Source organism: Camelus ferus, chromosome 6 (genome assembly GCF_009834535.1).
Source record: "Camelus ferus isolate YT-003-E chromosome 6, BCGSAC_Cfer_1.0, whole genome shotgun sequence".
Classification (NCBI taxonomy): domain Eukaryota; kingdom Metazoa; phylum Chordata; class Mammalia; order Artiodactyla; family Camelidae; genus Camelus; species Camelus ferus.
The window spans coordinates 32,983,092-32,999,325 of NC_045701.1; the positions used below are offsets into that span (position 1 = coordinate 32,983,092).

The window sequence follows — 16,234 nt, forward strand, 5'->3', positions numbered from 1 at the left end:
TAAATTTATTTAACTGTAATCGATGTATGGGGTTGTGTTAGCTTCAGGTTATTTTCACGGTTGGTTATTATCAGATATTGAATGTAATTCCCTCATAGTAAACTTTTAAGTAGGCAAATCCGATACCATCTGCTCACTAATTCCAAGGTAAAGTTGAGACTTCTGCCCTGCCTCTCTCTCAGCTCATCTCTTAGAAGCCCATCCATTTTCCCTCCTCCCTAGCATTCCCTAATCCTACGTCTTGCCAGATTACCTAAATGTTCACAGATGTGTCATGTTTCTTTTACTTACATGCTTTCATGCTGACTGCTACCTCTGCCTGACCTCTGCTCTCATTTCAGCCTCCCCACTTACTCCTGTGCTTCAGTACCCTTCAGACCGCTCTCCTAGGAAACTCTGTCATGTCTAGCCTGCCCTGTACCATAGGTTCCCCCAGCATACACATTACCTTGTGTCTGTTTCAGATGGTGCATTTATTACGATGCCTGTAATTGTTGGGTATCTAGTGTGCCCTCCTTGAGGGCAGGGACTGTGCCTCTCTCATTTATGTATCTCCAATCCATGATACACAGGAGACACTCAGTAAATACTGGCTGACATAGAGACAGGAGGTATATATCATCCTTCTAATGCTTTCTCCATGGCTTAGCAGAGGGTTGGACACATGATTGATGCTGCTACATGATCTAACTAGGTTCTGAAATTCTAAACTTGCCAAATGACTAAGGATTTATTTAGTCTGTGTCTAATGAAGCCAACTATCTCATCTAGAGATTGTGCCAGGAATTCAATGAATTAAGTCAACAACAAAATGCAGAAAGGGGAATGCTATTGCTATAGTAAAAGTAAAGGGAGAGCTTATTAAAAAAAATCTGTTGTGCTTATTAGCCTTAAAATAAAGAACTTTAAGGTATAAAAATAATAGAAGTTAAACAGCTTCGTAAATCCAATGCAGAAATAACAGCTGCCTGAACACTTACTACGGTCTAGGCACTTACTAAAGTCTGCTGCTCACAACAACCTTATGTGTTGGGCATGTCACTGATCCCATTTTTACAGATGGGAGCACCAATGAACACAGAGAGGGTTGGCAGTGCGCCAGGGATCACACAGGAAGTGAACAGCAGAGCCAGGTTCTGAACCCAGGCAGCCCAGCCGCAGAGCCAGTTCTCTGACGCACTGTTTCATTGGCTCTCCATGGGAATTCTCTTGTGTTGAGATTAATGACAGTCTGCATTAACTATATGGAATGACTTCAGTGTACTAGTTCCTAAAGCATTTCTTTAAATCACAACACAAACGAACACATCTTGTCATTATTACAAGCTAAAAAAACTTACTATAGAAAATTTAGAATACATTTTACTATAAAAAGGCAATAAAATTGTATAATACTCAATTGCTTAGTGATAACCATATTTACATTTATGGTACCTTTCATTCCAGTAAATTTTCTAAAACAACGTTGAGACCATACTGTATTTATTTAGTACTATGTCCTATTGTGGGTACTTTCCCATGTCACGAAGACTTCTTTGAAAATACTGTTTATAAATGGCTACATGACACTTGTAATTTTTTCAGTTAGTTCCCTTTTAGAGATATTGGGTGTGTGTCCAAAAGTGTTTGGTCTTTAGTTCTTTCTTTCCTTCCTCCTGGCCTTATTTATTTAGGTAGCACTGGCTTTCATCATGTTTCCTGTGTACACCACTCTATTTCGACTTCTATATACACTGTAGTGTGCTCACCACCAAGTTTAGTTTCCATTTGTCACCGTACAGTTGACCCCCCTTCATCCAGTTCATCCTCCCTCAACCTCCTCTTTCTCTGGTAGCCACTACTGTGTCTCTGCATCTGTGTGGGGTTTTTTTTAATTTTAATTAAAAATATTCCACATGAGTGAAATCATACTGTATTTTGTCTCTCCTTGACTATTTCACTTCATATAATACTCTCAAGGTCCATCTGTGTTGTCACAAATGGCACCATTTCATCATTTTTTATAGCTGAGTTCCGTTGCCTGTCTGTCTGTCTCTCTCTATATAAATACCATATTTTCTTTATCCATTCATCCATCAGTAGGCTCTTAGGTTGTTTCCATATCTTGGCCTCTGTAATTAATGCTGCAGTGAACATAGAGGTGCAAATATCTTTTTGAATTAGTATTTTCATATTCTTCAATAAATCCCCAGAAGTGGAAGAGCTGGATCATATAGTTCTTAATTTTTTGAGGAATCTCCATACTGTTTTCCATAGTGGCTGCATCAATTTACATTCCCAGTAACAGTGCATGTGGGTTTCCTTTCCTCTACACCCCCCCCAACACTTGTTATTTCTTATCTTTTTGGAAAATAACCATTTTAATGGGTATGAGGTAATATCTCATTGTGGTTTTAATTTAAATTTCCCTAATGACTAGCAGAATTAAGAAAACAATCCAATTTACCCTGGCAACAAAAAGAATAAAATACCTAGGATTAAATTTAACAAAGGAGGTAAAAGATCTATACATTGAAAACTGTAAGACACTGTTGAAAGAAGTTGAAGAAGACACAAAGATATTCTTTGCCATGGATTGGAAGAATTAACATTGTTAAAATGTCCCTATTACTAAAGGAATTTACAGGTTAAATGCAATCCTTATCAAAACCCCAATGATATTTTTCACAGAAATAGAACAAAAAATCCTAAAATGTGTATGGAACCACAAAATACCCCAAACAGCCAGAGTAATCCTGAGAAAAAAGAACAAAGCTAGAGGTATCACACTCCCCGATTTAAAATTAGACTGCAAAGCCATAGTAATCCAAACAGTATGGTACTGGTGGAAAAACAGGCGTACCGATCACTGGTACTGAATTGAGAGCCCGGAAACAAATTTACACATACACGAACAATTAATCTGCAACAAGGGAGCAACGAATATGCAGTAGAGAAATGACAGTCTCTTCAATAAATGGCACTGGGAAAACTAGACAGCCACATGCCAGAGAATGAAACTAGACCACGATCTTACACCATACACAAAAATCAACTCAAAATGGGTTAAAAACTTGAATGTAAGACCTGAAACCATACAACTGCTAGAAGAAAACACAGGCAGTACACTCTTTGACCTTGGCCTTAGCAGTATCTTTCTTGATATGTCTTTGCAGGCAAGGGAAATAAAAGCGAAATTAAACAGATGGGACTACATGAAGCTAAAAAACTTGTGCACAGCAAAGAAAGCCATCAACAAAACAAAAAGACAACTTAATGAATGGGCAAAGATATCTGCAAATCATATATCTGATAAGGGGTTAATATAGAAAATATATTTGAAACAACTTAGTAACAGTAAAAAATGAAAAAATGAGCAGAGGATCTGAATAGACATTTTTCCAAAGAAGACATACAGATGGCCAACAGGTACATGAAAAGATGTTCACGATCACTAATCATTAGGAAAGTTTTACTTTTTAGAGTGAGGCTACGGTTTCTTTCTTGCATTTACATGCACACACACACAATCTTTGTCCACATCTCTGATAATTCTTAGAGGTTAAACTGCTGATTCAAAGGACATACAGGAGAAGCTCCTGTGCTTGGGACCCTTCTAGTCCTTACTCCATGCACCTCTTCGTCTGGATGTTTATTTGTATCCTTTATAATAAACTGGTAAACACAAGACACAAAAAAGGACCTAACATTTTTGAGGTTCTTGGCGCATGCTAAAAATTGCTTCCCTGAAAGACTCATTCAATGTTCAAAACTCCTCATTTGAGTGCCCACAATGTGCCAGGCAGTGTTGTGTTGACACACTGGCAGAATGATGCTGAGGGAGTGATTTAACTGCTCTAATCTTTGGTTTCCTCGACTGTATCATCCACCTCACATGGCTGTTGGGGACATGAAGATAAGGATTAATACAAAGTGCCTGCAGGTGCTCAGTAGCTGTTTGTCCCTTCACCTCCCTAAGATCACATCTGTTCTCCAGAAATTTTGGAAAAATTGCACAGCCCCACCCAGTTCCTTTGCATGTCTATTTCTCTTTTTATCCTGGGGCCAAGTGTCTTGAGGCTCCCAGGAGACACTCAGATCTTTGTATACCTGCTGTGTGCAGTTCGGTGTGCTGCTCAGAGAGAGTGGAACACACGCTTATTAAATCAAGGTATGCTTTGTTAAGCAGAATGCGTAACTCAAAAGTTGGGGCCCATCATATTGTGCTCAGTTAAAGCTGGAAATAAAACAGTCTCCTGAGGCAGACAGAACAGTAATTCTCTCTAAATAGGCAGGAAGCATATTAATACCCAAATTTATTCAAGCAGTCTGAAAAGAGGCTGTCAGCCACTGCAAATAAAGTCAACTACCTTTTGAATTATAGTCTCTGAGGACAGAGCAGGGACCAGTCTTACTTCATTGATGTTACATTCACATTGGCTCTACTCAATATGTGCTTTTAAAAAAATTATGTTGGTATCTTTTACATTAAGTGATTGAGAAGGTTTTACTGAGAGCAATTTGAGATAATGCTATAGCATTGTATTCAGTCACTGAAGACAATTAAAAGAAATCTGAATGTATAGGAAAATGAGGGAAGGAGAGTAAGATATATTGAAAAGTGACAACAGAAGAGAAAGAAGAGGAAAGATTTTTTTAGAAGCACACAAACCATGCCAACAACTGTAAACATTGTTTGGTTTTTTTTACTATCTCCCTAGCGTTCAGGTTGTATCTTGGTAATCAAAATTTCTAATTCTATGGCTAGTAAAGAGGCAATTTAAACAATTTCAGTAGCTACTTCCTATATCAAATATATATGTAGATATTTGAAATGCAGAATACTCATTTGGAGAAAAGTAGAAAAATCACCTAAAGATAGGCGATTGATCAAACTTTGCCAGTCTGTACTCAGTGCTGAGGAAACATGGTCATTGCAGGGCGCTCTTTAAAACTGAAATCTGGTAATAGTTTTGTGTGGACTACTTGTATTCTGCAATCAACCACTTAGGAATAACTGTACAATAAAGCCCCATTTTTCCAAACTAACTTAAAGAAAGACCAGTTGTGGGGAAAAAAAATTTAGGTTTTAATATAATAAACTCAAAAAAGTTGGCAGGGAGATCTATTATATGAAACCTGTTAATAGGCCAGGAACATCAGTAACTCTCATATTGTATTCCCAAAGTGTTCAATGATAATTTATTCCTTGAATAGATTAAATAGTCCGTATTCTATTCTTGTCTATAGTATTAATTTTTTTTAAGCACAACTATTTTCATGGGTACGTAAGGTTCACTTAAGTCTGGTCCAGTACTGGAAACAAATTAATTTTATTGGATACAAATCTATGGGATTCATCCAAGATGTTTTTTTCTTTCCTTTTTCTGCTTCCAATTTTCATTGCTCAGGTCTCTATCACTAGGGGCCATTTTAGCAAAAGAAAAGAAAAGTCCCATGGAAACTTGGTTCCCAGACCGCAGGGTCCCTTCTCAGTCCTAAAGGCGCTCGGAACCACTAACACGCAGTGCTGCGTCCCAGCGTGAGCAGGCACCTCCTCCCCAGACGGTGGTAATTCGGTTGCATGGTAATCGTGATGCTTCCAGGGAGTTGCTGCTTAGGACTGTGTCTGCATTAAACATTTTATAAATGAATAATTTAAGTAAGAATGGTGATATTAACTTCTGCAAACAGTGATTAAATGCAGAGGCCTACCGGGTGAAATAAGTTGGTTCTTAATTCACAGACTCCATTAATTCTCTGAGAGCTTGGGTAAATTACCAGGTTCTTTCTACATTACATGGACTAATCAATACTAATCACACAGCTGCATCTCAGTGTTGGACAATCTCTAGGATTCCCTTTTGAGATAGGAGATTCTTCCAAAAGGTTAAATTTCACTTGTACTTTTGCTGTAGTGACTAATCAGATAAATTCTGTTACAAACCCAGGTTATGTTAGATCAAGCCTTTCCAAAAGGAAGAGTTGTTAACCCATGCTGGGCACGGATGCGGTGCGAACATCAGCCAGTCACTCACAGAGACAGCTGCAGTTCGCTGAATGGTTACTGTGTGCTGGTGCCGTGGGAACTCGTCAAATCCCTCAGAGGAACCTATTCTTAACCTACTTTACAATTAAGGAAACAAGTGCTCAGAGAGGGGAGATAGCTTGCCCAAGGTCACCCAGATCTTGACCTCAAAGCTCTTTTTTAAAAACCATTTTTAAATAAAAATTGTATACATATAAGGAATACAAGATGCTGATTTTATATACATGTAAATAGTGAAGTGATCATTACAATCAAGTTAGTTAACATAGCCATCTCCTTATATAGCTGCCATTTTTTCCTTTTTTTTTTTGTGGTGAGAGCACCTGAAATCACTCTTTAAGCAAACTCCCCGTGTTCAATACAGTGTTATTAACTACAGTCATCATGCCGTGCATTAGCTCTGTGGACTTCCTCATCTTACATAGCTTCACCTTTGTACTCGGGACCAGCACCTTCCCATTTCCCCCACCTCCCTGCCTTGGTGGCAAGACACAGAAAGAAAAAACCCTGCATGATCTCACTTATATATGGAATCAACAAAAGTCGAATACATAGAAGCTGAGAGTTGACCTCAAAGCTCTGAATGACTGTGTCAGCATTTCCCAAAGTGGTCCTGTGGTTTAACAAAGTGCTACATAGAAAACTCAATTCTGTAGTAAATGGCTTTACGAAATGGCTTTCTAGCTGGCTCCTTAATGCAGAACTTTAGAAAACCCTGAATATATGAATGTAAACTGTTAATCAAAAAGTGGTAGAGGTGGAAGCAGGAAAGCTCTGTGAGCAGAATTTCCCAAACATGTTTATTCCCAGATAATCTCGTTTTGCAGAGATGATTTTAGTAGGCTGGATTTCTGCAGAATCTGTTTTGGGAAATGCTACAATAAACTATACTGACTCCTAAGTTAAAGAAGGAAAAATAAATAAATCCAGGCTGTCCTCATCAACTAAGCAACAGATGGACAAGTCATGTAATTACATTAAAAAGGCTTGCTTTATAGAGGCAGCAGAACAGATATAGCATGCTGAGTGGCAGGTCCAGAATTATCTTTTGTCTTAAGTTGGTGGCTAATTTCAGGGACCATGAAATTTGTTTGTTGCCTGCAGCTGGATGACAAAGAAAAATGGACTCAGCGCTCAGGAGCACTTTGTAAACCCATAAACTCAAAAGTCCACTTGAAGGAGACCTTGAAGTTATCTATTGCTGGCGTTACCAAAGGAAGAAGAACAGACCATTCTATTAAGCAAACCTCTTCTGCTGGTGACGTTAAAATAATTTAGTGGAACCTCGGCCATTCCCAAGTCACAGGAATGTGCCATAGCCAAGGACTCAGCCCCTCCCTGTTCCATAAAAGGTTTGAGTTCATACTATGCTGTCAAATCACTGTCCCAATATTTTCAACAGCAGGGGTCAAACATTTAGGATTTTATTCATGTCCTTTAAACACTTAAACTTGAGATATATAGAGAAATCCACCAGTCTCCTTCAGTATTCATTTAAACTTGGTCCTTATGAAGATGTTCTGAGTCACAGGGCATCAGGAGAATGAATTCAAGGACACTTCTTTTGGTTCTCTTTTATTCAGAGAATATCAGGCTCTCAGAAGGGTGGCTGAAATGCAGCTGCAGAGAGGGAACCCTTGTTCTAAAGTTAACCTAAAATAGCTCTAAACTTGGTAAAATGGATTTTGTTCTCTGTCTTTGGTATATATGGCAATAAACTGGCTATGATCTGCTCTGCTTTTTATTACAGTTGGAAGCAAGTGCCTTTTACCATAAAAACCACAGTTTCAAGTCCTGATAGATACAATCTGAAAACCCTCCACAGTGCTACTAGCCAAAACAAATTCTGTTCAACATGTGAAGCTTGGTACTTGCTGGCTGTGTGACCTTGAACAAATACCTTGCCCTCTGTTTCCTCACCAGTCATGGAGTTGGTCTAGAACCTACCTCGTAAGGATGTGAAGAATAAATGAAGTTGTCCAAATGGAGTACTTAGTATAGTGTTGGGCACACGGCAGACACTAAACTTTAGCCATTACTGAAAAAAGAAACTTCAGGTATTTGGCACTAAAGTGTCTTTCTGTTAAGCTTTCCATTTAAGCTCATCTTTCCTTCCCTACTCTCTCACTCACCATGAACGTTCTTGAAGGAAGAGTCTACTCCTACTGTGACCTCTCATGCTCCCAGGCACCTTGAACTTTCAGTGCTGTGGCTTCCACCCCAATCTCCTAACATGGTCTCTCAAGCTCACCAATGACCTGTCAAGTCTATTGCCTAATTTAAGTTTCTTCCACTTGGCCATGGGACCACAAGTGGACTGACTATTCCTTTTTAAAAGTGGCTTTCTCCCTGGGCTTCCATGGCACACCATTTCTTGATTCTCTCCCCACCTCTCCCCATCACTTTGATTCTTCCCTGTCAGTTTCATTCCTTTCTTGGCTGGGGTAAGAGGTCGGAGAGGTCTGGGTTTGAGTGCGTCTCTGCTGCGTACTAGGTGTGTGACCTCAGGTTAACTTCTTAATCTCTATGAGCCTGTGTTTTCTCATCAGCCTCAAGGTGATAAAAACAGTACCTCTTTTTCAGAGTTTGTTTTGAGAATTAAATAAAATATGTATTTAGCCTAGCATTTGTAGTGCAGTCTGAACTCATACCTACTGTGGCATTAGTAATATCTGTCATTCAGCACATTTACTGTGGAATAAACAGGGGCCAGATACTATCTATATTTGTCTGCTTCTCAACCTTTACTGTAACATTAGCCCATTCTTTCCCTCCTCACCCTCTATGTGACCCTTTATTCCTCTTCCTCCTGAATTTACTGTGTTAGTTAGTGGCCCTCTGTCCACCCAGCATCCTACATTCAGTTCACCTTTAACTGTTAACTCTCCATCATACCCCGCATCCAAGTGTTGATGCAGTCCAGGGCATTTATCTCAGCTACAGTCAACTGAACTGGGTCCTTCCTAATCAAGTGCCAAGCTACTCATTTGCCACACCCAACAAACTCCAGTCTCTATCTACTGCCTAATTTTTTCCTTGACAAATTTTAGAAAATTGTTAAATTTTGATCAGTCTCTTTCTGTAGGTAGAGTATGTAATAAATGAATTTGTAAATAAATCAGTGTGAATAACAAGGAATGCTATGTCCAGCTCTGTCCCTAACGGTGTCCAAACATTAACAATAGCACTTTTTTTTGGTAACACTGGTACTTAAATGCAAGCCTAGCACTTAGATTTTGGTGGCCAACCTGTTTTCTGCTAGAAGAAAGCAAAGTTCTTCGGAAAGCAGTGGGTTCCATACCTTGGGGCAAAGAAAACTCAGAACGGCCTGACATATTTTATTGCCAGACAACAAAGATATTAAAGATACCTTCAGAGATGGTAGGGATAGCACCCAAAGAGAAGCCAGTTTAAAGCAGGTACTACTAGATAAGTTGTATATCCACTGTGATGTTAGAACATCAATAGCAATAAAAGTCGTAACAGTGAAGAGGATAACAATTATAATAATTTTATATAACTTTGTTGCAGCCATAACTGGTTAATGTTGAGTTAATAGAAAATGTACAAAAATGAAGTTGAAATCCAAAACAAGATTAACTATAACCAGATGCTTAATTTTTATTTGATTGCTGTTAATATGTAAAGATTATTAAAATACTTAGATGTTTTATTTCTTTTATGTATCTATCTATATGTGAAAGTATTACTTGTTTCTATCTGTGCCAGTAGCAGTAGGTAAATACAGGAAACTGAGAGTAAGCTAAGGCATTTCAGAAAGAATAGAAACTGTTCCAGCCTAAATGTCCATCAACTGATGACTGAATAAATATGATGTATTTTTATACAATGGAATACTATTCAGCCATAAAAATGGACAACACAACGCCATTTGCAGCAACATGGATGCTCCTGGAGAATGTCATTCTAAGTGAAGTAAGCCAGAAAGAGAAAGAAAAATATCATATGAGATTGCTCATATGCAGAATCTAAAAAACAAAACAAAATAAAACATAAATACAAAACAGAAACAGACTCATAGACATAGAATACAAACTTGTGGTTGCCAGGGGGATGGGAGGTGGGAAGGGACAGACTGGGATTTCAAAAAGTAGAATAGATAAACAAGATTGTACTGTGTAGCACAGGGAAATATATACAGGATCTTGTGGTGGCTCACAGTGAAAGAGAATGTGACAATGTATGTATGTTGACGTGTAACTGAAAAATTGTGCTCTACACTGGAATTTGGCGCAACATTGTAAAATGACTATGACTCAATAAAAAAAATGGTTTTTTTTTTTAAAAAAAAGAATAGAAACCGTTCCAGAAAGGATTGAAAGGTGTCAGTGGTCAGTGTGTTCTCTTCTCTAGAAATTTGGCTGTCTGTTGACACTAGATCACATTTGCCAGAAGAAACCCCTAGATAACTTGACCAATGATGACAAGATACATACCAGATCAGTGTATAATGACATGGTGGAGGATTATATAATGCCGGCCCAGCCAAGCAAAGGATACATCCCAGACAGACTCATGTAAAAACCATGGGCTTAACATAAGTGCGACTGATGTGAAATGAAGTCCAGTTACAGAAAGGGCCCAGTTAGATATCCAGGGACTCAGGCTGGAATCACTTTGGGAGACAGTATCATCAGGCTGTGTCCCATTGAAAACAAATTGTTTGGCAACCCGATTCCTCTAGACTCAGGAAATGTGGAAATAAGCGCTTTGGTTACATTTGGAAGATCTATGAAGAAGTAAAGAAGTAGCGAAGACATATATTAATAAACTCATGGTGTTGCTAGCTCATAACAGGTTTAAATATAATATTCTTTTAAGTATTGTAATTGTTATTTTTGCATATGTCTTATCTGTTTAAAGTATCTAAAGTATTCAGAATAATCAGTCCTGTTAGATTGTGATGAAGAACATTTAAAAGCTTAAGAAAATCTGATTTTCCAAGTTTTGTTTAGTAGAAATATTTAATAAATTAAGCATGAAACAAAGTGAAAAAAGTATTTCCTCTCCATGCACAAAGTCCTACCAATCTTCAAGGAACATAAACAGTATCTTCAAGCATGCTCTCTCTCCCTGCCCTGAGCCTCTGCACACTCTGGCTATTATTCAACTTGTGATGCACTTTCCTTCCTTGACTACCTGGTAATTCACACCCATCAGAGGTCACCCCGTCTTTTCCACATTTCCCTGCTAGTTTGTTTATTCATTGAAATGGTTTCTGGTCATCTTACTTGCCACAGGCAAAGGAGCAGGCTGAGAACACAGTCCTAGGTAAAGTCGACAAGCTCCCCTAACACACTGTCCTCACCTCCATGCCAGGCCAGGAGCTTGTCTCAAGAGGCACATCATGTATAGGTTCAAACAACGTATGGGTAGGTGTGTATGTGTTACGCATACACACACACACACACACACACACACAATTTAAAAATTGCCAGGCAATTAGCAAACAATGTGCTGCGATAGTGAATTCAAGGGAAGAGAAACTGACTTAGCTTCAGTGAGGGAGACCCGTCTGAAGAGCTAATGTTTAAGCTGTGTTGTGAAAAGACAAGCTGAGGCAAACCCATGGGCAAAGGCTTGAAAGGGGGGGGGGGGACTTGTGTTCTAGGAACCAAAATACTAGTGCAGCTGTAAAAGGGGGAACATGCTTTGAGATGAGCCTAGAGAGAGAAGCAGGAGCCGGATTATGCAGGGGCTTAGGGACCGTGGTAAAGAGATGGATAGTAAGAGATTCTAGAAGCCACTGCAGAGTTTTAAAACGGGGGTAACCTGGACTGAGGTCAGTTTTTAAATTCTTACTCTGGCTATAGTCTGCGAACAGAAGCAAGAGAGAAAAGAGAATGAACAGGTGAGAAGCTAAGTAACTCAGGTAAGAGAGGATGGTGGCCTACAGTAGAATGATGTCAGTGGAGATGAGAGCCGTGGACAGATTTGAGACACACACCGAGGGACTGCATATGGTAGATGAGGGAAGAGGAAAAACAGCGAGTGAATCCCAGGTTTCCGACTTGAACTCGTGGGTATGTACACAGTGCAATTTACAAGATAGAAAAAGCTGCAGGAAAGAAAGTTCCTTGAAGGGTGAGTAGGCCTGAGAATCAAATATTTCACTTTAGATAATGTTATACTTAAGCTGTCTATGAGACATCTGAGTGAAGCCAGTAAGGCAAATCGATATTCTGATACGAAGCTCTGCAGAGGTCTGGGATGGAGATAAAGTTTCCAAGTCGTTGGCACAGAAGGAGAATGGGAGTGGGTAAGCTTACTAGGAAGCAACACTAGAGAGAGATGGGAAGAGCTCTCCAAACCACACCTTTAAAAATTTTATCATTTAGAGTAAGGTGAAGGTAAAGTGCCTGTAAGGGCACTGAGAGGAGATAGCCTGAGAGGCAGGAAGAAAACCAAGGTGAATTTGGCACAGTGGGATCTAAGTCAGGACAGTTCACCCAAGTGGCGCTACAGTGGTGTCAGGATAATTCAGCGGGAAAAGAATCGTCTTCAATGAGATGTACTGTGACAACTGGATGGCCACATGGAAAAGAATGAAGCTGGATCTGACCTCATACCACATACAAATTTAACTCAAAATGGATCAAAGACCTAAACATAAGGGCTAAACTATGAAAGTCTTAGAACATAGGCACAAATCTTCATCGCCTTAGACTGGGCAATGTTTTCTTAGATATGACACCAAAAGCACAAGCAACAAAAGAGTAAATTGGATTTCATCAACATGAAAAAAGGTTGTGCCCTCTCCTCCAAGCTTCCCTAGCACTTTATTCAACCATTACCATATTCAACCCATTATTATGATTACCAGGTTAAGTATCTGTTTAGCCAATTAGACTGAATTTCTTACATTTTCTCGTAAGAAAGACATTGTCGCCTCCTTATTTGTATATTTGGTATCAAGGCAAGTACCACCCATACATCCTATGCATTATGTAGCTAACACTACTGTATGAAAATAAACACATTTTTACAAATAGGAGATAAGACTACAAAGGGTGGAAAATAATAGAGAAACCTCACCAAGGAAGAAGAACCCATTAAGATTTACTAACATGGGGTAGGAAGTTAAATGGTCTTGGATTAAAACAATGAAAGGTTAAGTGGCTTGAGAACTTAATAGAGAACGAAGTCTGAGGTTTGAGCATCCTTCATAACAATCAAAGATGAATTTACTGTACTCTTTGACTTAAAAAAATATGTACGCCACAGTATGTGTCCAGCTCAAACTGTTTCTTAAGAGATGTTTTACCTCAAACTAATTCAAATGTGCCTCAAACCTACTGCTATTAAGCGATCAGGCTCTGGGAATTTAGCATGACTTCAAGTAAAACAGGCTGAAGCCCTTTTTGCTTCACATTGGAAAGTAACCTGGGGGTCATCTAATTCCTCAGAAAATTGTGGTCGGAGGGGTAAGCGAAAGGATTTGCTCAAGGTGCACCCCAGGTGACAGCAGAGCTGGACCTGGAAGCCGTGTTCGCTGGCTTGACGCTCAGTAAAGTTTTCAGCTCACTCGTGGTCTTCAGCATTTAAGGAAAACACATGCAGAAGCTGAGAATCTGGCAACTGGTTTCCGTGAAACCACCCATGCTTGTGTCCCCTTTGGAAAGTGTGACCCTTACCTTTTGGAGAACTTCACCCCAGCGGGTATGTACACATACACCAGTTTGTGATTTCAGTGTATGTTACTACCCAGCTCTGATTTCATAAACATAAATCCAAGGGGAAAATCGTACATTTCAAGGCAAAGTGTATGTGTACATACCAACAGGGATATCTTACATGGCCAATATACGTGGGCCAAAGGACTGGAGAATCGTGGAGAAAACTTTCAATTACTGAAAGCTCTTCTGACAGTTCAGTCCTTAAACCGGCAAAGTGATGAGAATGCAACCATGCGCTGTGGGAAACCTCTTATCTTGAGCAGGAGAAATGAGACAGATGAACTTCCACGGAAAGAGATACACTTGCTGCTCAATTTCAGGTGAACTATGCTGCATATAACAAAAGTCTTCTGTTTTAGTCACAGGGGTTGCTTTACTACTGGATTAGGTCATTTTTTGCTGTAGTTAAATCCTATTATTTAGGAGATAGAGAATCAAGTCAGCCTGCAGCCTTGACCTATTTCTTTTTATGACACTGGCATCTGAAAGTTTCAAAGTTTGGGTCATTTATGCTTCAGACATTGTCACAAAGGGCAGTCGAATTCAGCAGTCAGTTCACTGAACTTCAGCATCTCTTTCTGACTCCGTCCCATACTGACACCCGTAAGGATTGAGAGTCACTTAATTTCTTGTTTTAATATGGTGAATGCAAAACAGGGAATCTCATCTCACAGACAAACTGGGAATACGGTGATGAGTTAACGGCCATGCTAGCAGATGCCAAGTACAGTTTCTGTCCAGGCTGATAGCTGTAGGGGTGTTTTTACCATCTCTCTGGTATCATACTTAATTTAAAAATTGATACAAAATTCCAATGGGTTTCATGACTATTCATTAGTTATTCTACAGTCTTAATGTATTTTGTTTGATTACTAATGAATTCCTGTAACATATTTTACTTCCTAAGAAGAATGCTCTGAAAACTCCTGCCAACTGGTCATTAAAATCCACAACAATTATCATCAACTGAATCAAATTGCTCTCAATTACACAGGGGAGTTAATCCATGCTGCATCACTTTAAACACAAATATTTTCAATTCATATTAGCAAGTCACAAACTGAAGGAAAGAAGGCTCAGCCAACTGTAGACCTGGATGTCTATTTATAAAAGTTACAAGTGCAACCCAATTTCCATTTGTACTCTTTATTATTTATACTTACTGCTAAGTGCCGGCTGTTCACCAGGAATTGTGCCAATGCTTTACATCCATTATTCTCTAAACCTTAATGACTACCCTTGAAGATATTCTTATCCTCCCCCTTAAAACTGTTAAAACTCAGAAATTCACCTAAGATTATACTGCTAGTGAGTGAGAGAATCTTGGTTCAAATTCAAGTCTGGCTGACTCCAATATCACTTTTTTTTTTTTTTCCGTATCTTAAGAGTTTCCAAAGAAATTTCTTAAGGGTACATACACATTGTGAGGTGAAATCTTAACGTACCAAGCATAGATCTTCACTTGTCCCAGCCTCATGATATGTACTCAGGCTGTGAGCGTGGCACTCACAGACTGTCATCCCCTACCTTTGATCAGCTCGGTAACATAAGCCACAGTGCTTCCTCCTGGAATCCAGTTCGGATCCCCATTCTGTCCATGCTTCCCACAGCACCCTCAGCGCTTCTCTGACGAAGTGTTCATTGCAGTGCACCCAAACTGCTAGTCTGCTTGTCTGTACTTATTTTTGATCACAAGGGCAGCCCCTTTGTTCTTTGGGCATTTCCAGGTCTGATGCCTGTCATTTAGTGGGCGTTCAAGAGATGGTTGTTGAATGGATAGTGAACTGATAAAGAATAGAAAATAGTTTTGGTTTTATAAAGATGTCATGAGGTTACTATTTATGCCTAAATCCTATTTTCATTGGCCTTCATCCTGGATTGTGCTGTTCTTACCGGCACACAGAAAGGAGCAACTCCTGGAGGCACTAAGATAAAATTCAAGTTTTACAGCATTTTTCTAAATTGCTTGGGACATCTTTTTATTATACCAAAAATATAATCATGTACAAAATACAAGCTCAGGATATTTGACTGGTATGGAAAATGTTCCTTTCAAAAGAAACGGCACTATTTACAAAGTTGTTATTATGGTTCTGGTGGGGAAGAGACACACATAGTGAGTGAAAACCAAAACAGATTTTGCTTTTTCCTGTGTTTACTCTATTTAGAATATTAAGGAAGGCATGCTTTTCACACCTCCTGCTTAAATACTACACTTTTAAAAAGGATTAAGCTTTGAAAACTCAATTTAGAAGAATCAACTTTTAGTGTATTTCATCCCTTGCCAACAAACAGGTTAAAATGTTAACAGAATCACATGTGAAAGATAAAGATTTCTGTCAATTTAAAAACATTGTATTTCACTCACTGGGTTTTCCAAGTGTCATTTTAAGCCACTTACAATCTTTGCTGTGGGAAGGAACTTTATATCTTGAGGAATAATACTCTGTACTTCTAAGGTATGTGACTGTTACATATTGCATAAATCATACAGATGCTAGTGCTCCTT

General features: G+C 39.0%; 1 protein-coding gene across 7 annotated transcripts in view; it reads right to left on the bottom strand.

Moving 5' to 3' along the window:
* Positions 1-16,234, bottom strand: part of STXBP6 (syntaxin binding protein 6) — a 222,443-nt gene that overhangs the window by 11,336 nt on the left and 194,873 nt on the right. The gene's annotated exons all lie outside the window — the stretch shown is intronic.